This window comes from Canis lupus, chromosome 11 (assembly GCF_003254725.2).
Source record: "Canis lupus dingo isolate Sandy chromosome 11, ASM325472v2, whole genome shotgun sequence".
Lineage (NCBI taxonomy): Eukaryota > Metazoa > Chordata > Mammalia > Carnivora > Canidae > Canis > Canis lupus.
The window spans coordinates 49,700,425-49,727,512 of record NC_064253.1 but is presented as its reverse complement, the minus strand read 5'-3'; the positions used below and the strand labels follow the sequence as shown (position 1 = coordinate 49,727,512).

The 27,088-nt window shown below is 41.5% G+C and overlaps 1 long non-coding RNA gene across 1 annotated transcript; it reads right to left on the bottom strand.

Moving 5' to 3' along the window:
• Positions 1-578: 578 nt before the first annotated feature.
• On the bottom strand, positions 579-21,107 carry LOC118350310 (uncharacterized). The gene is made up of 4 exons (XR_007400997.1): positions 20,615-21,107; positions 19,235-19,335; positions 7,916-8,010; positions 579-2,105 (listed from the first exon to the last, which is right to left on the bottom strand). It is a non-coding gene; the product is annotated as an uncharacterized LOC118350310 (long non-coding RNA).
• Positions 21,108-27,088: the final 5,981 nt, after the last annotated feature.

The following is a 27,088-nucleotide window of genomic DNA, read 5'->3' as shown; positions in this document are numbered from 1 at the left end:
CAGAAGCAGGCTCCATGTAGGGAGCCCAACGTGGGACTCGATCCCAGGTCTCCAGGATCAGGCCCTGGGCTGATGGCAGGTGCTAAACTGCTGAGCCACCTGGGCTGCCCTTAAATGCCATCTTAACTGGGACAAGGGGGTGATGTAGGCCTTGTAGTGTAGAGGACATGATTTTTTTAGGAAAAGTGAATGGATCTTTAGAAGAATAGATGGGAGATGTGATGTTTTGTGACAAAGTCTGCCTGAGTGTGGTATTAACTTCTAGTCTTTTTCCTAAGACAAGAGTCAGTCTTCCCTGGTTTATGAAATTCCTGGGGTGGGGATTCATGACAGTTAAGTTCTTTTTTGGGGAGACCTGTATTTAGAGAAGGAAATTAAGAGAACAGTCTCCCTGCATTTCTATCTTTCAAGTGTCTACAGCTCAAAACAATCATTACACCAAACCAGCATATTTTGGGGTAGCATCTCCTGAACTCCTGTAATCATATTTTGGCATGGCACATTCTGCTACCCTTCATTTCCCACCTTTGAAAATTCTTCAAGAAGTTCCACAATCTAGAAGCTGAGTCGATAGATCTCACTGAATCAATCTCTTAGTCTGAGAATAGGTCAGTTCAGTTAAACAACTGTGTTTCATTTCAGGAAGTAGTATTTTTTTTAAATTTTTATTTATTTATGATAGTCACAGAGAGAGAGAGAGGCAGAGACACAGGCAGAGGGAGAAGCAGGCTCCATGCACCGGGAGCCCGACGTGGGATTCGATCCCGGGTCTCCAGGATCGCGCCCCGGGCCAAAGGCAGGCGCCAAACCGCTGCGCCACCCAGGGATCCCCAGGAAGTAGTAATGTAGGTGGGTCCCACCCAAAGTTACAAGTAAGCAGATATTTGAGAGGTGGCAATTCTTTGGAAACAAAACAAATACAAAAGTTAATGATTGGAACAGACTATAAATCTATTTCTGAGTCCAGAGGACAGCCAATGGAGATTTCTAGGTATCAGGCTAGAAGCATCTTTCACAGTTTGAACGTCTCTGATTATGTTTTTGGGTGTTCCATTGTGCTGAGTGGCCCACACAGCAACAGACACGAAGGCTGCCCATGTTAAGCTGTGGTAATTTCTGTGAAGTTGATATCAAGTGGTCCAGCTTCAACTTCCAGGGCTTTGGGAAAACAGAAGTTTTTGTTCTTACTGATTCCAAGTCAGAAGGATGAAAGAATCAGAAGTATTAGTTTGGAGAGTTTAGCCAGATATTTGAGGAAATTAGAAGAATTCAAGATCCAATCCAGCTTGCAAGTAGGTAACAAAACCTCAAAGACAATGAATAGGACTAAAATCTGATATCGACAAGTGTGTGTTTTAGTTTTCAATAGTTTCTAGTAAAATAATTTTCTTCTCTACAATCATGCCTATTTCTAGCAAGATAATCACAGTAAGACTAATTTGTTAGCAAAATAAATCTAGTCTCATTAAATTTGGCCAGACTATTTATGTAAGTGCAGCAAAACAGCAATTGACCATATAGGCTTGTTTAAAATTTGCTTTGATGGAACTTTCATAAGGAATCTCAGAATGGACTTTTAAAAAAGTCTCTCAAGGCTATGAAGCCACACCAATGACTCTTTGTCAGACTTCAAATAAATATCTACATATTTGGATGAATTCTTCTCTGTTTGAGGTCCCAAAAATATCCTGAGGAGACTGAGTCTGCCAGGACTCACCTGGTAAGATAGGAAACCCTGAAAGCAAGGTATCAGGTGTTTTCTCAAAAGGGGGCTTGATAACCATTGGCCCCTTAAAATCAACCTTATTTCCTTGAAGCTGTCTAGTTATATCTTATTCTGTGCCCATCGCTCAAATATGACATTCCAGTCAAAGTCTTGGTAAAATAACCAGTATTTCCAATTGTGTCTTGTTACAAAATTCTTATTGAACTTATGCAAATAGGTATATTGTCATGAAAATAAGAATACTCAAGAGTTTCTGAATTCTGGCAGGATCAGGTAGGGAAAAAAGATGCCTGCTTCAATTCTTTTTATATAGGTATATTTTGCCAACTTGCAGCCAGTCACAATCACTTAAGAAAAAGGAGGAAAGGTCTCCTTAAATCTGGAAAACAAAACATTAAAGAACCAGTGATGTTTCAAACAAAAAGTCATAAAAATTATAATCATCTTCATCAGTTTATTCACCCCCATGTAGTTAATTCTTGTTTTGCTTGATTCTAAGTTAGCAGTTTTATGAATTGTTTTGTTTTTTAATTAGAGTTCTGGAAATTCTTACCCAGGTCAATGGTATGACCTTAAAATTATGAGAAGCCTGCAATCTAGAGAACCTGTCAGAGTCCTTTGCATGAATTGGTCTGAAGATAAAGCACTTTTGGATTATAACTGCTTGCAAAAGCTTTTGGAAAAATATCAGAGTAAAAGAATAACCGACTGACAAAGAGCTTAAAAATGGTCATGATTAAAGATCTCATGATAGTTCATTTAAACACAGTTGACAAGGAAATATGATGATCTCTATAGCATACAATGTTTTAAGATGATAACTGGAGTTGTGACTGATGACAATAAACTAGGATGTATCAGATTCTAGGAATTTCATACAATTTCTAGAACACACATATTAATAACATATGCCCATACGCATATAACCTAAGAAGGTTACACATGACTTATTTGACAATGTTCCCATGTAATTTAACATGTCAGATAAACTTAGTCTCTCTTTTTTTTTTTTTTTAATTTTTATTTATTTATGATAGTCACAGAGAGAGAGAGAGAGGCAGAGACACAGGCAGAGGGAGAAGCAGGCTCCATGCACCGGGAGCCCGACCTGGGACTCGATCCCGGGTCTCCAGGATCGCGCCCTGGGCCAAAGGCAGGCGCCAAACCGCTGCGCCACCCAGGGATCCCTCTCTTTTTAAAAGGAGAGAGAACAAATCTTTCGAGATGTTCCAGAAATCTTGCAGAATAATTAAATGATAATTAAAGTGATAATTAGAGATTTAGACAAAATGACTATTAAGGATTTCAAAGGCAAATATAGAAAATAATATAGTTTTAAGAATCTTAGCTTTTTTAATAGAGAACTATTAAAAACTTTTTTTTATTATTAAAAACTTTTAATAGAGTTTTCTTAAGTAATCAAAGACCTCATAAAGATAACATGAAGCATGGGAAATTATTTTGATTAAACACAGAATCTTTGTTTTCTAGACAGATTATTTAAGAGGTAAAGAAAACCTTTCACAATCTCTTATCAAGAGCAGACCAATAAAACACGACCACTCTCTTACATCATGTACAAAATGTAATTAAGGGGCGCCTAGGTGGCTCAGTCGGTTAAGTGTCTGCCTTTAGCTCAGGTCATGATCCCAGAGTCCTGGGAGTATCAGGCTCCCTGTTCAGCAGGGAGTCGCTTTTCCCCTCTCCCTCTGCCCCTTTCTCTGTCTTGCGTGCTCTCTCTCTAATAAATAAATAAAATCTTTAAAAATTAAAAAAATTCTTAAAATGAGATAAAAATGGATTAAAGACTTGAATGCAAGATCTGAAGACCTGAAGCCATAAAACTCCTAGAAGAAAACATAAGCAGGTAAAAAAAAATTAAAAAAAGGAAAATATAAGCAGTAAGTTCCCTGACATTGGTCTTTGTGATGATTTTTTTTTTTAATTTGACCCCAGAAGCAGAGGAAACAAAAGCATGAATAAACAAATGGGACTAGAGTAAACTAAAAAGCCTCTGCACAGCAAAGGGAACCACCAACAAATTGAAAATGCAACCTACTGAATGGGAGAAATATTTGCAAATCATATATCTGATAAGGGGTAAATATCCAAAATATACAAAGAACTCCTACAACTCAACACTAAAAATACCCAAACGATCCAATAAAAAATAGGCAGAGATTCTGAATAGACATTTTTCCAAAGAAGAAATACAGATGGCCAACAGGTACATGAAAAGGTGTTCAATATCACTAATTAGGGAAATTTAAATCAAAACCACAAGATAATATATAATATATATATTATATATTATGTATAATATAATAGCTCTTAACCAAAAACCAAAGAAACAGCAAGTGTCGGCAAGGATGTGAGGAAAGCTAGCCCTCGTGCACATTGGTGGGAATATACACTAGTACAGCCACTATGGAAGAGAGTATGGAGGTTCTTCAAAAAATTAAAAATAGAACTACTATATGATCTAGCAATTCCACTTCTGGGTATTTATCCAAAGGAAACAGAAACACCAATTCAAAAAGTTATACACACCTCCACATTCACTGAAATATTTACAATAGCCAAGACATAAAAGCAACCTAAGTGTCCCCTGATGGATGAATGCATAAAGAATATGTGGTATATATATATTCAATGGAATATAATTTGCCCATAAAAAGAAAGAGATCTTGCTATTTGCAACATCATGGATGGACCTTGAGGGCATTATTGAATGAAACAAGTCAGACAGAGAAAGACAAATGCCATATGATCTCACTTACATGTGGAATCTAAAAAATGAAAAACAACCCCCCCGCCAAGCTCATTCATACAGAGAACATAGTTTAGTGGTTGCCAGAGGAGGTGGAAGGTGAGTGAAATAAATCTTACAAATTCTCATTACAAAAGGAAAAAAAAATGTAACTGTGGTTATGGATGTTAGCCAGACTTACTGTGGTAATAATTTCTCAATACAGACATATATCAAATCACTATGTTGCATATCTGAAACTAACATCATGTTATATGTCAATTACACCTCAATTTTTAAAAAAGAGTACACCAATAAGCTGAGAACTTTTTCCTTTTAACAGATGAAAGAAAATTAAATTTTAGTTTTGCATAGGCACACTCTTGATACTAAAGCTTATTTCTAAAACTGTTTAAACAAATTTATTCCATTTTGGCCAGTTTGACCACATGAAATGAGACTCTGTCTCACTCTCACTCTTTCTCTCTCCAACTTTCTTTCTTTTTTTTTTTTTTTTTAAAGATTATTTATTTATTTATTCATGAAAGACACAAAAAGAAGCAGAGACATAAGCAGAGGGAGGAGAATAGAAGCAGACTTCATGCAGGAGCCCAATGTGGGACTCGATCCGGGAACTCAGGGAACACATCCTGAGCGGAAGGAAAATGCTCATCTCCTGAACCACCCAGGTGTCCCTCTTTCCAACTTTCTATATCCATCTAGTTTTTGTCCTTTCTTCTCTCGCTCTCTTTTTTTTTTTAATTCTCTCTTTCGTTCTGGAATAACCAGTTAGTCTATGTTAGGACAAAATTACTATTTTTCCCTTAACAAAAATATATCTCTATAACTCACACTTTTTTTTTAAACCAAAAACACACTCTACTTTCCTTATATATTTTGCAGGTAGAGCTTTTTTCTACTAGTTTTAATTAAACATTAATTAGAATTCTGAACTCTTAGAAACCTTAGTTTCTAGTGTACACAGAAGTAAGCCATGTGAACTGTCACACCTATATTCTGTAGATGTCAAAATAGCTTTTGTTCCTCTGTAATGAGAGGGTAAAATTAGGTAAACTTAGATTTATATTTAGCAATTAATGTTTCAGTACATTATCTTATTTGGAAATGATCTAGGTATTCAGTGACTATCTGCCATTTAATTTAACTTAATATAACTTTAAGGTTTCAAGTTACCGAAATGATTTTGGAAATGTTTTTAAGCAGACATATTTTATAGAACATAATCACTGTGGAAAAAATCATTTACAAACTTCTTTCCCACCTATGTTTAGTTGATTCATGTTTTTTTAACAATTATGTTTAGATCAGTCATGAAAATTTCATAAGACATTAGACAAAGTTAGGCATCATTTTTTTAAAAAGATTTTATCTATTTACTTGACAGAGAGAGAGCACAAGCATGGGGAGCAGCAGGCAGAGGGAGGGAGAAGCAGGCTCCCCACTGAACAGGGAGCTCAAGGCAGGGCTCCATCCCAGGCCCCTGGGATCATGATGGAGCCCAAGAGAGACACTTAACCGACTAAGTCACCTAGGTGTCCCAAAATTAGGCATCATTTTAAGTTACTATTCTTCTTGGCAGATGTTTGACTAGTAGATCCAGCTAGAATAAATGTTGTGTGTCTGCATTATTTATAATGCTGACAGTATTTTTTTTTTTTTAGAGTTTATTTACTTATTCATGAGAGACACACAGAGAGAGGCAAAGACATAGGCAGAGGGAGAAGCAGGCTCCCTGGGGGAGCCCAATGTGAGACTCCATCCCTGGACTCAGGATTATGCCCTGGGCTGAAGGCAGATGCTCAACTGCTGAGCTACCCAGGTGCCCAATGCTGACATGCTGATTATTTTTCTTTTAATTTTTTTTTTTTTTTTTTTTTTTTTACTAAACCAATGATATTCTTTCTTACCAAAGACTACTCAAGGGGTGCCTGGGTGGCTCTGTCGGTTAAGCGTCTGACTTAGGTTCAGGTCATGATCTCAGGGTCCTGGAATGGAACCTCACCTTGGGCTCCCTGCTCAGTGGAGAGCCTGCTTCTCCCTCTCCCTCTGCCCCTCCCCCCTCACTTGTGCTCTATCTCCCTTCTCCCCCCATCTCAAATAAATAAATAAATAAATAAATAAAATCTTTAAAAAAAGGAAGACTACTCAAGTCACATGAACTTGAAAAATATTTGCGTTAGTTTCTATATTGCTCTGAAAGAATATTTAATTTATATAAGCACTTACCTTTAAGCCAATTAAACAGAGCTCTTTCACAATTTTGACAATATCACCCAGAGGTAGAAAAATACTATGTGTGTGTGTGTGTGTGTGTGTGTGTGTATATATATATGTATATATATATATATATATATATATATATATATATATATATATATATAGGAATCATATATATATATATATATATATGATTGGCCGAAGAAGCCCATCAAGTTCCAAATTATCCTAGTAAAATTGTGCCAACATGAAAGAAGTAGATAGAGTTGGTGGAGCATGTACTTGGCAGGGGTTTGAGAAGAGGGTTTCAGTGGACTGAGAAGTCCCTATAGGAGGAACAGGATCAAGGAAAAACAGAACACAGAGACTTTAAAAACAAAACAAAACCAAATAAAACCCTCTCAGGCTCTGAATATCAGCTTCTAATTAGGCCAATTTTCCTACCGAACAGCTCTTTTAAAAATCCTTTTTGATATCTTATTATCAGCTGGAACAAACAGTAACTATTTCTGGCAGTATTAAACTTCTTTTTTAAATTACTTTTTTCCTGAGGTGCCTGACTGGCTCAGTTGGTTGAGCATCTGACTTTTGGTTTTAGCTCGGCTCTGTGGTCTCAGGGTTGTGGAATCAAGCCCAGTGTTAGGCTCCCCACTCAGCGGGGGAGTCTGCTTGGGATTCTCTCTCTCCCTCTCCCTCAGCCCCTTCCCCTCTTCTCTCTAAAATAAATGAATAAATCTTTTAAAAAGAAACAAGTAAATTATTTCCCCCTTTTTCTTTTAAACTCAAGGTATACTTGTAAGTGGCTCAAACCCAAAACTAATAAACCTTTTGTGACTTAACGTGAGTGCAAGTTGGGTATCTCTAAAGAGGGTGCAAAAGATGCAATCCTGCCAAGAGCTGGAACTACTTACTTGCACACACAAGCACCAAAAACCTGTGTGCCAAGCCAAGTTCTCAGGACGTAAAACAAGACAAACAGGAAAGAAATAGCTAGCTGTTCCTGGGAGGGAAAGGATAAATAACCCAGGGGTATTCCCAAAAACCAAATTCCTAAAAGTTACAGTTCAAATAATTCATTCTTATAGATATTTCTCTCCTGCTAATCTGAATTTGAAGATGAAAGGACAACATGAAATTTTAGCCTCCTCTTAATTAGTCGCTACAAACAGAGATCCAGGAGAGCTGATTTTAATAACTCTTACCCGTCTGCCAGGTTTCACAGGATTCCATATGGGTAGGGTTTCAGTGATCCTGTCCTCATAATTTTCTCTCTGTCCTTCTGAGTCGGCTGAGACTCCTGCAATAAAGCACAGGTTAATAAGAGAAAAGCAAACAGAAGTTTACTAACATATATATCCCATACATACAGGGGAGATACCCTGGAAAAATTAATGATCCCCCCAAAGTGAGAATTAAATATGATCTTAATAGGAAAATGGGAGGGGAAGATGTAGGGCTTGGAGAATAAATGATTTGGGGGAAAGTTGAATTGGCCCCTGGAAAGATAGGAGATATAATAGTTTGTAATAAAGTTTGTCTGGGTGTGGTGTGGATTTCCAGGCTGCTGCCTTGTGAGGACAGTCAATCCTCCCTGGTTGATGAAACTCCCTGGGAGGGGATTTATGACAGCTGAGATCCTCTTGGAGGATGTAGGCAGATAAGAGTAATTCAGGGACACCTGGGTGGCTCAGCAGTTGGGCGCCTGCCTTCAGTTCCGGTTGTGATCCTGGGATCCGGTATCGAGTCCAGCATCTGGCTCCCTGCATGGAGCCTGCTTCTCCCTCTGCCTGTGTCTCTGCCTCTCTCTCTCTCAGTCTGTGTCTCTTATGAATAAGTAAATAAATCTTTAAAAAAAGGAGTAATTCAGAAAAAGCTATTCCCTGCATTTGCTGCTTTTCAAGTGCTTACAGCTTAAAATAATCAATATACCAAAGCAGCCTAATTTGGGGTGTCATGTCTTGAACTCCTACAGTCATATTTTGAGGTGGCATATTCTGCTACCCTTCAGTCTCCACTTTTTAAAAAAATATTATGTATTTATTTATTCATGAGAGACACAGATTGAGAAGCAGAGAGAGACCCAGGCAGAGGGAGAAGCAGGCTCCCCGAGGGGGAGCCCGACGTGGGACTCGACCCCAGGACCCCAGGATCATGCATCTGCCCAACCACTGAGCCACACAGGCGTCCCTCCACTTTTTTTTTTTAATATTTTATTTATTTATTTTACAGGGAGAGAGCAAGCGAGTACAAGCAGGGGGAACAGCAAATGGAGAGTGAAAATCAGGCTCCCCACTGAGCAGGGAGCCCAATGTGGAGCTTAGTCCCAGGACCCTGGGACCATGACCTGAGCCAAAGGCAGACGCTTAACCAACTGAGCCACGCAGGTGCCCCAGCTTCTACCTTAAGTGAAGAGGAAGGATTCTGAGATTGTGAGAAATACATATTGCTCTGCCCTAGGTTAAAGTGGCTGGAAAGTACATTTTATAATCGGCTCCAAAGCACCATCAAAAGATTCTAGATAACGGGTTCAGGCAGGACTACTGCCACACGCTCCAGCATGGCCACAGACAGGTTCCTGGCTCCCAAGGAGGTGCTCTCTCTGAAGATCAGCACTTGCAGAAGCCAAAGAGGAACTGAACTGCCTCCTGAAATTTTGGACTCTAGGTGCCTCATCCTAGTCCTGGCCCCCCCGAGACTTAAGCTGGGGGTCCCACTGACTCATGTGGAGAAGCAGAAATTCATACCTGATATAAAATAAAGTTTCCTTTAGGGGAGTGTGTTTGTTTCCCTCAGGGTTGCCATAACAGTGTATCACAAAGTGGGTGGCTTAAAACAACAGAAATTTATTCTCTCATAGTTCTGGAGGCTAGAAGTTTGAAATCAAGATGACAGCAGGGTTGTTTCCCTCTGAGGACTCTGAGAGAAAATCTGTTCCATGGCCCTCTCCTAGTTTCCCATGAGAGCTAGCAATCCTGCCATTCCTTGGCTTATAGATGCATCACTGGTCTCTGTCTTCACAGGGCATTCTCTCTGAGTCTTTCTAAATTTTTTTTTTTTTTTTTTTTTTGTGATAGTCACAGAGAGAGAGAGAGAGAGGCAGAGACACAGGCAGAGGGAGAAGCAGGCTCCATGCACCGGGAGTGCGACGTGGGACTCGATCCCGGGTCTCCAGGATCGCGCCCAGGGCCAAAGGCAGGCGCCAAACCGCTGAGCCACCCAGGGATCCCTCTCTGTGTCTTTCTATCTTCACATGGCTGTCTTCTTCTTCTTCTTTTTTTAAAGATTTTATTTATTTACTCATGAGAGACAGAGAGAGAGGGAGAAACACAGGCAGAGGGAGAAGCAGGCTCCATGCAGGGAGCCCAATGTGGGACTTGATCCCGAGACTCTGGGATCACGCCCTGGGCTGAAGGCAGGCATTCAACTGCTGAGCCAGCCATCCAGGCGACCTGGCTGTCTTCTTTATACGGAATCAGATTAGAAGTCAGTCCTACCTCAGTATGACCTTATGTTGGCCAGTGACATCTGCGGTGACCCTATTTCCTAATAAGCTCACATTCTGAGATACTTGGGGTTAGGACTAACTTTCAGGGGAAGGGGAGACATAATTCAACCCATAACAGGGTAGAGAAAAATTGTATTTTCTATCAATTTTGAGAGCTGCTTTGCTGTAATTACCCTCATTTTTGTTTAAAGCGGGGTAACAAGTTGGTGACACAGGGCTAAATTTGGCTCCTAAACTTGTTTGTTAGGTCAGGATCCACATCATTCCCTAATGTCGTGCCCTGGCCACTTCACAAGTAGCCCTTATAGACATTTGCATAAGTGACTCTTAGTTTAGAACTTGCTTTCTGGGGATCCCTGGGTGGCTCAGCAGTTTGGCGCCTGCCTTTGGCCCAGGGCGAGATCCTGGAGTCCCGAAATCCAGTCCTGCATGGCGCTCCCTGCAGGGAGCCTCCTTCCCTTCTGCCTGTCTCTCTCTCTCTCTCTGTGTGTGTGTACTCATGAATAAATAAATAAAATCTTAAAAAAAAAACCAAACAAACAAAACTTGCTTTCTCAGAGAGTCTCACTGGTAAAAAAAATCTTAGCCACAAGAATTACCCTAAGAAGCAATGTGTTCCCATTTCACTGACCAGGAAACAGAGGCTCAGAAAGTAAAGGTGCTCTGTCTGGATCACACAGAAAAGAGTGGATGCATGTCTCCATCCGCTAACCTGGGCTTGCATACCCTCAGGCCCACATCTCCATGACCCGACTGCTGCACAGCTTCAGTGAGCTCACAGCACTCTCCTTCCTCCCATTTCCCCAGCGAGATTTTCACAGTAGTAAATGGCTACTAGCATGTTGAGTCTCAGCGACTTTTTAAAACCAGACACATTCCCAAGGGAAAACCTTTGTGGCTGTTTCTCCCAGAGAGAAGAAAGTATAATGTGCTGGGTTAAGGGCAGTCTGGTTTTGAGCTTGGGAATCTTTCCTTCTGCGAGTGTGTAAGAAAAGAGAATGAAAAGCACAAGATGTAGAACCACCTTGATTAAGGGTTGAGCCCCTTCTCACCTGGCCTCCTTGTTTGGAGAAGTTCCCTTCCTAGAGGACAAGCAATTCTTAGACTTCCTTTCTGGTCTTTTAAGAACTGGATACAAAAAAAAAAAAAAAAGAAGAAGAAGAAGAAGAACTGGATACATGTTTCAGATCCTGTTCCTGGAAAAGTGCACTTACAAATTTTAGAGAATGGAACAGAATTGCTTGACATTTCCTTTATACCTGGTATCCTGATATTTCATCATAATTAATCCAGTGTTCTCTTTGACAGCCATGTAATTAATCCAGGCATAGGCTTTTTTTTTGGTGGGGGGCAGGGGGCAGTTATTCTTCTTGGTACTCAGCGGGCCATTTCTGTGTGAAAGTTAATGACTTTCTTCTTTACTCCTAAGAAATAGGCCATAATTTATTTTTTTTCCCCTCCATTCCCTCTGTTCTTTTATTCTGGAATGCCTATTAAATAGGATGACAGAACTTTTGGATCCTTTGTTTATGCTTCCTAACTTCTTTTTCCCCTATGCCAACATGAAGTATTTTTTATTAAGTGACAAATAAAAATAATAAAATGAAGTCCTTTAAGTCCCTTTAAGACTTGGGTCTGCTGTGTGCACAGCAGGTGCTAAATAAATGTGCCTCCTTTTCTTCACTCTCAGCACCCAAACAACTAGATCAACAATGATAACTAGCATTTATTGGCTGCTTATTATGTACAAGACAATGGGCAAAGTACTTGCCACATGGCTCCATTGAATTCCCACAACAGCCCTATGAAGTTGGTACAATTACTGCCTTCATGAGGCAGGGAAGTGAGAGCCATAGGGCAGAGGTTGGCAAACTCTAGTCAATGGGCCAAACCTGTCACTGCCTCAAATTTCTCTGTTACATCTCCTATCTGTCTTTCTCTGAACTGCGTTTCAGGAGAATTTCTCCACTTGACCTTTCAACTCTGTTTTGACTCTTCATTGATATTTATTTTGTGATTTGGCCCGTTGAATTTTTATTTGGAAAAACATATTCCCTTTTTTTAAAAAAATATTTTATTTATTTATTTATGAGAGACACAGAGTGAGGCAGAGACACAGGCAGAGGGTGAAGCAGACTCCATGCAGGGAGCCTGATGTGGAACTCGATCCCAGGACTCCAGGATCATGCTTGGGTCAAAGGCAGGCACTAAACCGCTGAGCCATCCAGGCATCCCTGGAAAAACATATTCCTAAAGTTCCAAAATCACCAGTTAATTCTTTTTTTTTTTTTTTTTTATTTATTATTTATGATAGTCACAGAGAGAGAGAGGCAGAGACACAGGCAGAGGGAGAAGCAGGCTCCACGCACCGGGAGCCCGACGTGGGACTCGATCCCGGATCTCCAGGATCGTGCCCTGGGCCAAAGGCAGGCGCCAAACCACTGCGCCACCCAGGGATCCCTAGTTAATTCTTTTTAATCGATGAAATATCCTTTCACATTTCTTGTGAAGACATTATTTACACTTAATCTGAAGCCTTTGTTCTTCACTAGTTATTAATTCTGCTTCTTGGATGTTAGTTTTTCTGATGATAGATTTTGATGGCCCTGTTTCACTGTTCTGACTTTTCTCAAATGCTTAGTAATTCTAGATACATGTTCATTTTTAAAGTGTGCATTCTTGTGCTTGTCTGTCCTGTTTACAGAGCCTGCACGTAGTAACTTCATGGAGGAGTGGAATGTGCTGGTTGGTTGGAGATGTGGGGGTGTATGAAAGGAAGAAGAGGACCAGTTTTCTCTTTTGAGTGCAGCAATTTTCTTCCCCTTTTGGGCATTAGTTGTTGTCTGGGGCAAAGCTTTGCCTCTGGCCCAAGAGCCCACAATTACTAGTTTGGTCTGGGGAGAAACCGTCTTGCAGCTGCCTGAGTAGTACAAATGTGAGGAGAAGGGATTAACCGCATCAGATACTTCAAATGCATTTTCCCAATTAACCACTCCAAGGAATTTCCCGGGGCCTCTTTCCTTGTACCTATTAAGTCTGAAATTGCAGTTCTTTGTTAACATTTCTACTTTCATGCCAGTCTTCTTGTGCATGAATATATATTTTATATATATATATATATATATATAATATATATGTAATTTTTTAAACCAATCTTTTATTATCTGCCCTTGGTGTTAAACTTAGAATGGTCTTCCGTATTTCCTCTCCCTTCCAAAATTATAAATATTCATCTATTTTCTTCTTTTACTATTTTTGTGATTTCATGTTTTACATTCAAATCTTTCAGCCATCTGGAATTTATTCTAATGTCAGCCATGACTTGGAACTCTAAACTTAAATTTTTTCCTAATGGTGAGCCAGTTGTACCCACCATGCTTTCCATGTGTGGGCTTTTAAAAGGCAGCTCAGCCCCCAGAGCTCCATAAAAGCCTAGGAGTTAAGAATAGAAAAGCTAGGACTATAACTCACTCAGATCCTAATCTCTGTTCCATTACTGCTCACGATGGGACTCTGGCAGAGCTGGGTTCTCCCTAGGGGAAAGCTCTGACCAATGATGTAAGGCTGGGAGGGTTGAGGCAGTAAGGGGACTTATGGAGAGTCCTCTGGTGTTTAATACTTGCTGTGCTCCTGCCACTGGGCATGGCTTCATGGGAAACAGCTGCTCAGCCTTGCAAGAAACTCCAAGGGTTCCAAGTTCTACTCTTTAACTGCCTATTCTTTCTTTAACACCCATGTCCTCTTCCTATAGATCACTCCAAGTCCAGCTCATGCTACTCCTCTGTGAAGCCTGCCCTGCTATGCCCACTAAGGCTTAGCTGCTCTCCTAGTTCCCACTGCATTTCACGTGGCTTTCTAGTGTAATTTTTGTTGTTGACATATCTGTTGTGGATGAATAAATTAGTTAACAAACGAACTGAATCACTAAGCATGAAGGATGATATCTGCCAGGTGTAGGGAGAAAAGGAAAACCCCCAAAGGATATGGACTTGCTGCTGACCGTGTAGACATGTTCATCTGCAACGTCTCTTGAGGCCCAGGTGTTCAGTGTTCATGGCACAGTGGTTGGCGCCCCAGAGCAGCTGTGACTTTGATGTGGTGCCTGAAGCTAGAGTCTTTTTCTTTTCTTTTCTTTTCTTTTCTTTTCTTTTCTTTTCTTTTCTTTTCTTTTCTTTTCTTTTCTTTTCTTTTCTTTTCTTTCTTTTTCTTTTCTTTTCTTTCTTTTCTTTTGTTTTCTTTCTTTTGTTTTCTTTCTTTTCTTTTCTTTTTTTCTTTTTTCTCTTCCCTTTCCTTTCCTTTCCTTTCCTTTTCTTTCTTTCTTTCTTTTTTTTTTTTTCCAAGTGTTAGGACCTAAAGATACCAGGGAGAGTCAACTTTGTCTCTTTCCTCAGGGAGCTGATAACTTGATGAAGTATAAGTGCATAGTCAGAATCTTGGGAGAAACTTTAGGAAGGGAAGAATCAGACATATCAAAACCCTCAAAGAGAACAAGTAATGTAGATGAGTTGGAGAACACTTGCTTGTCTATAAAATATGCGCACCAGCTTGAACCAGCATTTCCTGTGTGCTGAATATGTGTCAGGCTCTAAACTCTTTTTTTCCCTAAACTCTTAATACACATATCTCATTTGTTCCTCATGAAAACCAGGTGGCACTATCAGTTCCATTTTGTAGATGAGCAAAGTGCTCTCAGAGAGGTAAAATGATTTACCAACTGTCACAATGAGGAAGCCACAATCTGAAGCCCAGGTGAGGGAGGGCTCAGCTTCAGAGAAGAGAACTTAGTCTTTGGTCATCTGAACTACTTCTCCCTCTCCTTTTACTTGGAACTACCCTGTGGGGTTGAATAGAATTTTCTTTTGTTTTTCTGGGCCTTTGCTTCTGTGGTAGAGATAAGTAAGTAGAGATAAACTCCACCCTTTCTGGTTTCTTTAGGCCTGGCACACAAGGCCTGGCTAAATAATGCAGGAAGAAGACCAACATTTTCAAACACGATATGTCCATCTCAGAGCTTGCACTGTTCAAAATTTATCCCTCTGACTTCTCACCTGAAGATTATGTGAGACATAGCCAAGAACCATGAAAACACTCATTCCTTTGACTTATCTTTTGCACTGTCGCCTTGGGAATTATCTTTTTTTTTTTTTTTTTCAAAAGATAGTTTACAGTCTGAGAATTGTTTAAGAGAATTTCTTAAAATACATGTAACGTGGGCAGCCCGGGTGGCTCAGCGGGTGAGCCAAGGTGAGGGTGGGTCACCTTCAGCCCAGGGCCTGATCCTGGAGACCTGGGAATCAAGTCCCATGTTGGGCTCCCTGCCTGCATCTCCCTCTGCCTGTGTCTCTGCCCCCCGCCCCCCCGTGTCTCTCATGAATAAATAAATAAATAACCTTAAAAAAAATACATGTAACATGAAATTTATCATCTCAACTACTTTTTTTTTTTTTTTTTTTTAAATTTTTTTTTTTATTTATTATTTATGATAGTCACAGAGAGAGAGAGAGAGGCAGAGACACAGGCAGAGGGAGAAGCAGGCTCCATGCACCGGGAGCCCGACGTGGGACTCGATCCCGGGTCTCCAGGATCACACCCTGGGCCAAAGGCAGGCGCCAAACCGCTGCGCCACCCAGGGATCCCCATCTCAACTACTTTCAAGTGTTTAGGTCAGTATTGTTTAGTACATTCACGGTGTTGTGCAATATACAAAATAAACTTTTTCATCTTGCAAAACTGAAACTCTATTCCCATTAGACAACTCCCCATTCCCCACTCATCCTCTTTCCCCTGGAAGTGACAATTCCACTTTTTGTTTCTATTAATTTGACTACTCTGGACACCTCATGCAAGCGAATCATACAGTATTTGTCTTTTTAAGACTGGCTTATTTCACTTAGTGTAATATTCTCAATGTTAATTGGTTTGTAGCATGTGTCAGAATTTCCTTCCTTTTTAACATGGAAAAATATTCCATCCAGATATTGTTTTTTGGCTTTTTTGTTTAATTTTCAACTTTTCTATTGCTTTACAGTTTCTGTTTTTGCTATTACTTCCTAGTTTTAGTGCATTGTGAACAGACTGTTATCTGTATTCATTCTACTTTTTGGAATGTATTGAGGTTTTTTTATTTTTTTATTTTTTTATTTTTTTTTATGGCCTTACATGTGGTTATTTGTTAATGACCCATGGATACTTAACAAAGTACAAATTCTAGGTTTTCAAGGTATGGAGTTTGATAGTCTTTAATTCAATGTATTACTAATTTAACAAATCAAGTCCTCTATACCCTTACTTTTTGTATAGCTTATTGATCAGTCATGGGCTAAGAGAGGTGAATTAAATTTTCTACTGTTACTGTATTTATGCCCACTTCTCCATGCATTTCCAGTTGTTTTTGTTTTATGAACTCTGATGTTATTTTGTGCATAAATATTTATGACATATCTTCATTGTTGCTCTCTGCCTTTATCATTTTAATATTTTTGCCTCTATTTTTTGATTTTCTGTGAATTCAACTGTGTCTAATATTAATACCAAAACCCTTGTTTTTTGTTCTTGTATTTGCATGTATGGTATTTGTTCTTGTGTTCTATTTTTTCCCACTCTTTTACTTTCAGTATTTCTGAGGAACACTATTTTAGATGTATCTCTTGCACGTAGCACTGGTTGGGTTTTATTTTGTGACTCCATGAGCCAAAGAGTGAGGTAATCAGGTCAAAGTTAAAGAAAGCTTCTATAGCTCTTGACCCCCATGGCGAAATAAATTGTTTTTCACTGGATAGACCACTTTATGCTGTCACCAGTCATTTAGAAGCAAACCATCTCCCCACCATTGCCAGCATGGCTATTATACTGCTGCTTAAATTTTTAATAGGTGAAAATGGGACCTCATTGTTCTCTCTTTTGTTTTTCTTGGCTTTATCTAATTCTACTTTAAGTAAATAAAGATGGAAGGAAAAAGAAGTCAAAATGAGAGGTGCCTAGTTGGCTCAGTCAGTGGAATGTGTGGCTCTCGATCTTGGGGTTGTGAGTTCAAGCCCCAAATTGGGTGTAGTGATTGCTTAAAAAAAATTTTTTTTAAGTGAAAATGAAACATTCCTTTTTCAGATATCTCCAGTGAGATTAAAATGGGTGATGGTGTTTGTTATTCTAGATTCCCATGTCATTGGACCAATCACTCCTCACAGGCTCCTCAGCTCAGGCCTTAATTTTTCCCAGGAGAAATTGTCAAGGTTCCTTCCTCACAGCCCAGTACCTTGCTTTCTTTCCTTCTGTAGTAATAGGCAGCATAATATGATAGGAAGATACAGGGTCTGGAGCTAGGTGAAATGGATTTAAATCCCAGCTCCATCCCTATTTACTAACTGTGTGATCTATGACAGTTACTTACCCTCTCCGTGCCTTGGTTCCCTGAGGTAATAATTCTCAAGGGTAATAATGTCTACCACAGTGACACCTATTGGGGTTGTTGTGCAGAAGAGTTAACTTATGCAGACTCAGACAGGATTTTTTTTTTTTTAAGTAATCTCTACACCTAATGTGAGGCTCGAAATCACAACCCTGAGATGGAGTCACATGTTCTACCAACTGATCCAGCCAGGTGCCCAGGGTTGTTGTTGTTATTATTATTATTATTATTATTATTATTATTAGTTCCACCTCTGTGAAATATTTCTTTTCCATTTCAACGATGAGGTTTTGGTGGAAGATTTTTCCTTTTAGGATGACCCTGCTTCCTTAGTTGCTGCATTAGGTCTTAGGCCAGGAGCAGGTTCCTGACATAAACCTATCAGAGTCCTTTCCTGGGATCTCGGAAATTGGGACACAAGAAAGAAAGCTTTTAGCGATTCTCTGGTGGGGAGCTCTCAGATGTGAGACCCAGGTTGCTGGCAGGCTGATAGCCATGGTTCCAGCCTGTGGAGGAAGCCAGGTTAAAAATAAGGCTGACTGACATGTGGAGAGAAGTAGACATTAGAGATGGAAAGAGTCTGGCATCGTTGGAATCCTTCACTCTAGTGCTCCCCAGATGCACCTTACAAGCTTCCTGTTCTCCCCAGGCTTGCTTGCATTAAACTTCTGCCACTTGCAACAAAAAAAAGCTAATTTAATACACTTCCTACGGCACCTTAGGACAGTATAGATTGTGTGGTCTTCCATTTGTCTGTCCACCTCTCTTTAAAAAGCCAAAACCTCTTGTAAGCCTGAGACACACACACACACACACACACACACACACACACACACACACACACAGCAATTCCCAGCTTCTTGGAGTCAGCTGTGACTCCTTCCTTGCCCGTGCTGCCTGCACATGCTTCTCCTCCACACATCAAAAGACAGCTGTACTGATGTCTAGGCCGAAGGAACTGTTGCTAAACAGGATGTGATCCTGGAAATTCGTGCCCTTCTCTGTATGCCCCTTGTCCTGTTTTTTTTTTTTTTTCACTGCCCTAGTAATTCACAAATATATAATGAACACCTGCCAAGAACCATGTCAGGCCTGGGGTCCCAGAGAGGCAGCAAATGGTTCCTGATGTCAAGGATCCTGCATCTTGTAGGGCTGTCAGGCTGTCAAAAGACGGCTCTGAGAGAGACAGTAGGGTGAGTGTTAAACAGATGCTTTTGCCAAGTGCTGCAAGAGCTCACAGGAGGCTCCAGTACTGGTTGCCTAGGACAGTTGTCTGGCTGGTCTACACCCGCCCCTAGCTCCTCCCCATCCCAGTCCACCCTGTCCTCTGCTGCCAGACTGTCTTTCTGAACACAGCTCAGTTGTGTAAGCCTCTGCCTCTGCCCCCTGCAGGCCTAAACCCACGTTCCTAAACTTGGCAAGATCCTAAACCAGATATTCTGCAACCTACTTTCTCAGGCACATTGTCCACTGTTCCCTATTCACAAACCTTACCCATAAGCCTTGCAGCCCATTCAGCTTCATTGTACACATTCAGTGTCTCTCCACCACCATGTGTCTCCTCACTCTGTTCCTTCTGTTTCTATCCCTGGAGGTCTCAATTGTATATACCTTCCAAGGGGTGATGGCAAATGCCTTTCTTCTCTCATGTGCCTCTTCTGATCATCTCGCTGTGTTGCTGCGTTGAGAAGGATTCTGTGGATATGCCTGGGCTTAGTGAAAGAATAAAGGAATTAGTAAGCAAAATCTTCGACAGTCACCACATTGAGTGAATGTTGCCAGGAGGGACAGGGAATGGGGATAAACAGCACACTAGGGGTGCGTTTGCAGACTTCATTCCAGGTCAAGGTCTAATGCATCTCCCCCATCCCCATGAAGACTTCCTTGCTCCTCCTTTAATTTTCCAAGTAAAATTTACCTCTTTTTTTCCCTGAATATTTATAACCTTCTCTCTACACTTCTGTGATAGTATAGATTGCTCCCTACCTTTTATGGGTACATCTGTTCTGTTGTCCTATTTTGTTTATTTTCTATTTGAAGAGACAGATGGTGTCCTACAGATTATGATACAGGTAGGGATTCAAAACACATTAACAGAATGAATGAAATCACGTGGAACACCAAGATGAGTGTACACCTACAGAACAGTCTCAAGGGGCCTTTTCTGATAAGCTGACTTAGCAGACTCTTAGGATGGGTGTTATTGTGGCCAAGTTCCCTGCGGGAACTTATTTCCCGCATTGTTACTTCTGTCTGACCTGTCATTTGCTATCATTTTGTGAGTCTGTGACCACTGAAGTCAGACCTCCCAGCCTCGCTTTTTCAGTAAACCATTTTGTAGACAGAGGGGAAGGGCAGAGGGAGGGTGGAGAGAGAATCTTAAGCAGGCTCCATGCCCAAGGCAGAGCCTCAGGTGGGGCTCCGTCTCACCACCCTGAGATCATGAGCTGAAATCAAGAGTTGGATGCTTAACTGATTGAGCCACCCAGATGCCCCCTCAATAAACCATTTTGATACCTCCTTGGTGGCCAGTTTGGTGCTCACTGTTAGAGGCCCATGGATAGTGTCTTGCCTCCTGTCTGATCACTGCCTTGGGGAGAGGGAGGTGGAGGCAAAGACTGAGAGCCAAGTCATAGGATAGGACAGAGCAGTGAGAGCAGTGGTGTGCACCCTGAGAGAAGAGCAGGAGACTGTTGAGGGAGAACAGCAGAAGGTTGCTGGAGGAGTGGAGAGGGTGGTGGTAGAGGTTGTTGACACACCCACTCACACCTTCCAAATTCCCTTTGTCTACACTCCTCAGCAGCTTATAACTATGTCACCTGATTGCTGCAAGCTGTCCTCCCAGTTCCAGGACCCAAAAGGATGACGTTAGTAAATATTTAAACAGCCTTAGTATATCCTAACAACCCCTCTATATGGCCCCATCGCCCACAAACCTCAAGAGCACAGCACTAATTACCCTTCTAGACCTGGGATCCTCATGCTACCCACCGGACTTCCTTCAGTCTCTTCTGCAGTTCACTTCAGTGCACTGCACTTCAGTGCAGTCTCAGCTGCAGTTCACTTCTGGGACTCTGGGCCAGGCTCCTGAGCTGCACAGGGGGCCCTGGTTTTCTTGTCCCCAGTCACACAGGTGACTACCATGGGCATCTGTGATGACCCCAAATTATTACAGGGGCTCCAGAACAATTGGCAGATTTGCTGAAGTTGCTCTACTCTTCTGTCCCTCTGGGTGTCTGGTCCCACCAGGGGCACCTCCCTCCCCCTCCTACCAATTCCTCCTCTCCCCACCGGCAAACATGTTTAGGCTGCAGACGAGCTGCAGAGCTGTCGAACCCTCTTGGCAGGAGAACGGCTGGCTCCAGAATGCTGGCTGGAGGGGACTGCAGAGGCTCACATTTCTTCAGCTCGTGCCAAACATTATTCAGACGTAGCTTTTCAGACAGACACAAATTGCTCATCCAATAAACACAGAAGGGCTAATCCCAGGACATTTATCACAGTGAGGAAAGATGAGAGAAAGGACAGTCACAAGAGGCCTTTGAGAGCTGGCCTGGCGTGGCTGGCCTGAGGGGAGGTAGTGAGACCTCCATGCACTCCTGGGGTTTTCTCCTTTTTTTTTTTTTAAGACTTTATTTATTTATTCATGAGACACACACACACAGAGGGGGAGAGAGAGAGAGAGAGAGAGAGAGAGAGAGAGGCAGAGACACGGGCAGAGGGAGAAGCAGGCTCCATGCAGGGAGCCCAACGTGGGACTTGATTCTGGGTCTCCTGGATCACACCCTGGGCTGAAGGCGGCGCTAAACCACTGAGCCACGTGGGCTGCCCCGGGGGTTTTCTCCTTAAAGGGCCTGAAACCCAGCACCAGGGCTTTGGGATTTGCTTTCATTATGACATACAAAGCCTGTATTGGGGCGTACACTTCCCGTGGTGAACAGGGGGAGGAAATCAACATGGGTCAGGTGCCTTTGTGGGCAGACAGACCTTACCTCCAGTTGTCAATGATCATGTGGGATAGCTAGCTGTGGGAACTTCCTATACTTTCCCCAACTTGCGTACACAAAATGTCCTCAAGGCATGTCTAGCTGTTTGCAGAGTTCTTGCTCCTGGCCTGGAATCTCTCATTTCTGACAGGTGTGAGAGCATGGCTTCTGAGAAAGCAGGTTGAGGGATTAGGCTGATCACAATGGCAGGAGACTCGAGATGTGGGGATCCTCTGTCCACACCAGAGGGCTGGCCAGGCCACTGAAGTCCTTTGCTGGTCCCTTCCTACTAGGTCCTTCTAAAGAGCCCCATGAGTGTTCCCCTTCAGGGACTCTGCCCAGAAATGGGAGAAACTAGACCCTCCTCTGAGGACTAACATCTGAGCCCAGGGAAAGGAGGACCAGGTGAAGCCTCTGTAGACAGCCTGGGTCCCCCACTGCCCTCTGCCTGGGTCTGGGCCATGCCACTAAGACTACAGAGTGTGCCCAGAGGTGAAGGTCTCCTTAGTGAGAGGAGACAATGATTAGACTGGGGAAAGAGCATGACAATAATTGCCAACTTTTATACAGTCAGGCACTATTCTCACTTTTCTTATAACACGATGAAGTAGGTATAGTATTCTCAGTGAGGCAATGAGATTTTAGATACCTAAGGTCACCAAATTAGTGAATAGGAGGCTTCAGAGTCTGGGCTCTTAATTTGCCACACAGTCTACAGGTGTAAGTAGAGATGCAGTGGTTTCAGAAAGCAGTTCAGAAACCCCAGTTGTGTGGGAATCCTCAGGATGGTGGGGTATGGAGGTTTGGAGTCACCAAAACCTGGGATGATGCCTTCAAGGCACTATGCTAAGGCAGGTTTCCATTTAGGACCTGGAGGCTTTAAAATTAGAGTGACTAATACTCCCGGTTTTTCCAGAACTAGGTCCTGGGACGTGGGATAGTCCTGGGCAAACAGAAGTAAGTTTACCATCCTATCTGTAACAAACTCCCTGGGGTTTGGGCTGAGCTTGAATCATTGCCATAGACTTCAGGACCTGCCTGTGGGCTAAACTCCTTCTTATATCTCCAGGCTAGAGATTCACAGAGTGGCATGCTGATTAGGAAGGTGGTCAGGGTAACAACCAGACTCTTGGGAAGAGCCGATTATACCATCAGGTGGCTCTACATTAGGGACATCACAGCCCTCAGAGGTTCGGGGAAACAAGGTGCCCTGTGGTATGGCCAGTCCTAACACAATCAGGAAGGCTGGAGCAAATTCTCAGGTGAGGAGTGGCAGCGAGGTTGGCAGCCACCAACTTGGTAGTCTCAAAGGAAGCCACAGCCCAGCCTGCTGCTTGCAGGGAGGAAGTTTCTTTTCTGATTCCTGAGACTTCATTTCTGCTATGGATGACCTCTTGTCTACATACCTGCCTGGTAAACCCACAGTGACCTGCATTCTAGGCCCAGCAGCTCTTACCCTTCTTCCTCTCTGGCTTAGTTCCCACTTGCCATATATGAACGTGTCTATCTGTCAGTCTCTTTGGTTGTGAAGATCTGAAACTCACTAATGCAACATCTAGAAGATTTCAACATAAGGAGATTGGGTTCTGAGGCACAGAAATGGTATCAGGCCTCAGGAGGGATGCGAATGGGGCAAGAAGCCTAAGGAATGTAAGTGGTGCTTTTTTCATTTCTAGGTCCTCTCTATGGTCTGTTTCTTTCAATCAGCTTTCTTTGCTTCTCTGTGTATTGACAGAAGGTAGAATAGTTATATAACTTCAATTCCAGCCATTCTTAGGGTGGGACTGACTGTTCTGAATCTCAAAACCAAATTCTCAGGAGAGACCCTCTGACTGGCCCAGCTTGGGTCAGATTCTCACATTTGGTCCAATCAGCTGTGGCTGGAGGGTGGGTGGAAGCAGTACAAGAGTGGATATGGAGAACTAGGTCCAGCAGGGTCAAGTTTTTTGGAAAAATTCACCATGAGCTGGCTAGACACTTTTACTCTCTATCATACAGATTTTCTAGAACTGACAAGTAACTGTGTCTTCCCTTTGCAGAGTTTATAAAATTTCTTTTGTGGGTTCCTCAGTGCTTGCTTGGTTCAGGGTTATTCTCACTTTAGAATATTGTCAAAATAAATTTGGGTAACTGTGGTAAACTATCAAAGTCTAGTTCTCAAGCCTGGTGACCCATCACCTCTACCTTATATGGCACCCTGCTTTTTTCTCCTTTCCTTTCTGGTTTAGGATCTGGCTACTCAAAGTGAGATCGACAGACCAGCAGCATTTACAGTTTTTATTAGAACTGCAGAATTCCCCCACCCCTGCCCACATATTCTGCATTTTAACATCTCCCCAGGTGATTTACATTAAAGCTTAGTAAGCACTGGAGGGGCTTCCTTGTCTTCTAATAGACTGGAAATTCTAATGGCAGGTCTCCATTCAGCAGATGTCTGTTGTACCCTTTCTATGTTCAAAGTGCCTTGCATTGCCTTGCAAGGGACAAAACTTCTCAAATGCAGTAATGAGGGGATTAAAACTTAAAATAGTGGTTGAAGAGGATAAATTCATTATATGGCATCAGAATTTTCTTTTGAAATAATCCTGCTGGAGGTGGAGGGAAGTTGGAGGTATAGATGGAGCAAACATGGGATGATGGAAGCTGAGGTTCATTATACTATTCTTCCCACTTGTGTGTAATTTTGTAATTTTCCATAATAAAAATTAAGAGAAAGGAATAATGGTGGACTACATTGTAAGAAATCATCTAGCTGCTCAAAATAAATTTTTGTTTCCTGGCCAAATGAAGTACATGAAGTAAATCCATTCCACTTCCAGTGGGATTGCACAATCCCTGTCAGAGACTTTTGGAGGACACAGGCAGTAGGAAGAAGTTTGGAACATTGGTCATGTGCTAATGATTTTCTAATTTTGTAAAAGTAGGGGTGGTAGGTTCTTTCTGTCATTTCAAGCTGACTTAAGGAAAAGGAGGAAATTTGCCAATTCATGTAACTGATTAGTCCAGGGGCAGTCAAATATGGCCATACTAAGGCACATACCCCTGTTTCTGTGTTGGCTTAACTCTCAGGGAAGCTCTTTCCATATATATGATAGCTTGTAGGGGGTAAATAGTGTACCTCCAAAATTCATGTCTACCCAAAACCTCAGAATAGATTTTGTTTGAAAATAGGGTCTTTGCAAATGTAATTGGTTAAGTCGAGATGAGGTCATACTGGATTAGGTGGGCCCTTTTTCCAGTGATTGGTGTCCTAGCACGAAGGGGAGAGGACCCATTGCCAAAAACACCCATAGACACAGAGAAGGCTATGTGAAGACAGGGACAGATTGGAGTGATGCAGTTAAAAGCCAATGAATGCTGGGTTGTTGGGAGCCACTGGGAGTAAGAAGAGGCAAGGAAAGTGTGGAAAGTATTTATGGTGCCAGTAGCAGCAGCTTGAACAGTCTTGAAGTGGTGGTGTTGAGTATTCACCAGCAGTGGTGATCATGGCAGAGCAGGGGTGAGATTGATTATTTTGCAGCCAAAAACCTTGATTGGCACAATGACTGTATTTAAAGGATCCAAGTCAACTTGTAGAGTGTTTGCATTGTTCCAGGGCTCTATCTTCGGCCCACTCTATCGTTTAACATGAATATCAAAAAGTGAATGTTGTGTCAGAAGGCATTGATGAAAGTATGATCTTTGGAATTATGAAGGCGATTGATGATCCTGCTCTCTACTGTTGCTTGCACTCCAGCTGGAATGCTGCATCCAGTCCTGGGCACTGGTCTTTTATGAAGGAAATAGGCAGACTGGAACCTAGTCAAAGAAGAATGACCAGAACAGGGCAGAAAATCAACCAAAAAGCATGAAGAATAGTAGAAATGGGAGGTATCACATTCCCTGCCTCTGGAGAAGGGGAATTTGGTGATCTGCATGCTTGGGTCTCAGATTTTCTAAGGACCAATGCCTATTTTTACGTCCTTTCTAAGTGGGATTGCCTACTGTGATTTCTGTCCCTGTTTTCTATTGTATATTGGATGTATAGGGGGAAAGATAACTTACAGAAAACTTGCCAGTTCAGTACAAGCACTTTTTTGGATTATTTGAGTAAACTTCTGACATGATATCAATTACCCTCCAATTCTTATATGTATATTTCTAACATAACCACAATACAACCATCAAAATCAGGAAATTGGGCAGTCTGGGTGGCTCAGTGGTTTAGTGCCACCTTCAGCCCAGGGTGTGATCCTGGAGACCCAGGATCGAGTCCCACGTTGGGCTCCCTGAATGGAGCCTGCTTCTCCCTCTGCCTGTGTCTTTGCCTCTCTCTCTCTGTGTCTCGAATGAATGAATGAATGAACGAATGAATGAATGAATGAATAAATAAATAAAATCAGGAAATTAATGTTGATACAATACTATCACTGTATCCTTAGTCCCCATTCAATTTCACTGGTCATCCCCGAAATATTTTACAGCAGAAGGATCCACTTCAGAATCATGGTATTGCATTTAGGTGTCATTTCTCTTTGGTCGCCTCCAATGGGGAACAGATCCCCAGTCTTTCCTTGACTCTCATGAACTTAACATTTTTAAAGATTTCAGGATGGTTATTTTCTAGAATGTTTCAATATTTGGGTTTTTCTAATGTTCCCCATTGAAACTGTAAGTATTTTGTGGAGTTACTTTGAAATTATGTAAATATCTTGTTACTCATCAAATGTTCATTCTTTTATTTATATCAGTATGAATTCATGGTTTCTTATTTTGTTCAATTGGCTGTAAACTGTTCCTATCAATATTTATTTTCATGCTCAAATTGTTCCAGATTTGGCCAATATTTATTTTCATGCTCAAATTGTTCCAGATTTGGCTCCTTCAAACTGATTTCTGTGTTCTTTTGACATATTCTCATTATTCTTTGACCCCTTTTTAAAGACTTTTTGGTACATGATTTTCTTCTTTTTTTAAAAGATTTTATTTACCTATTCATGAGAGACAGAAAGAGAGAGAGGCAGAAACACAACACAGGCAGAGGGAGAAGCAGGCTCCATGCAGGGAGCCCAACGTGGGACTCGATCCCGGTTCCCCAGGATCATGACCTGAGCTGAAGGCAGTGCTAAACCACTGAGCCACCCAGGGTGCCCGGTACATGATTTTCTAGGCTCATCTTGTAATATCCCTGGTCCATCCCTGAAATCAGCCTTTTCTCCAAGAATACCTAGTTCCTTTTATTAGATAATGATAGTGTTAGATATGCTCATTGCTATTGGGAAGTTTCTGCTCCCAGCACTTCTCCCAGGAATTTACTCGTATTTACATGTAAATATATACACACACCCCTATATTTATTTCATTATCTATCTATATTTTTATCTATCTATATATTGAAAATCATGAATTCACACCAATTTCTCATATATATATATCAGTATATATACTGATATATACTGATATACTCAGATATATATGTATATGTATATGTATATGTATA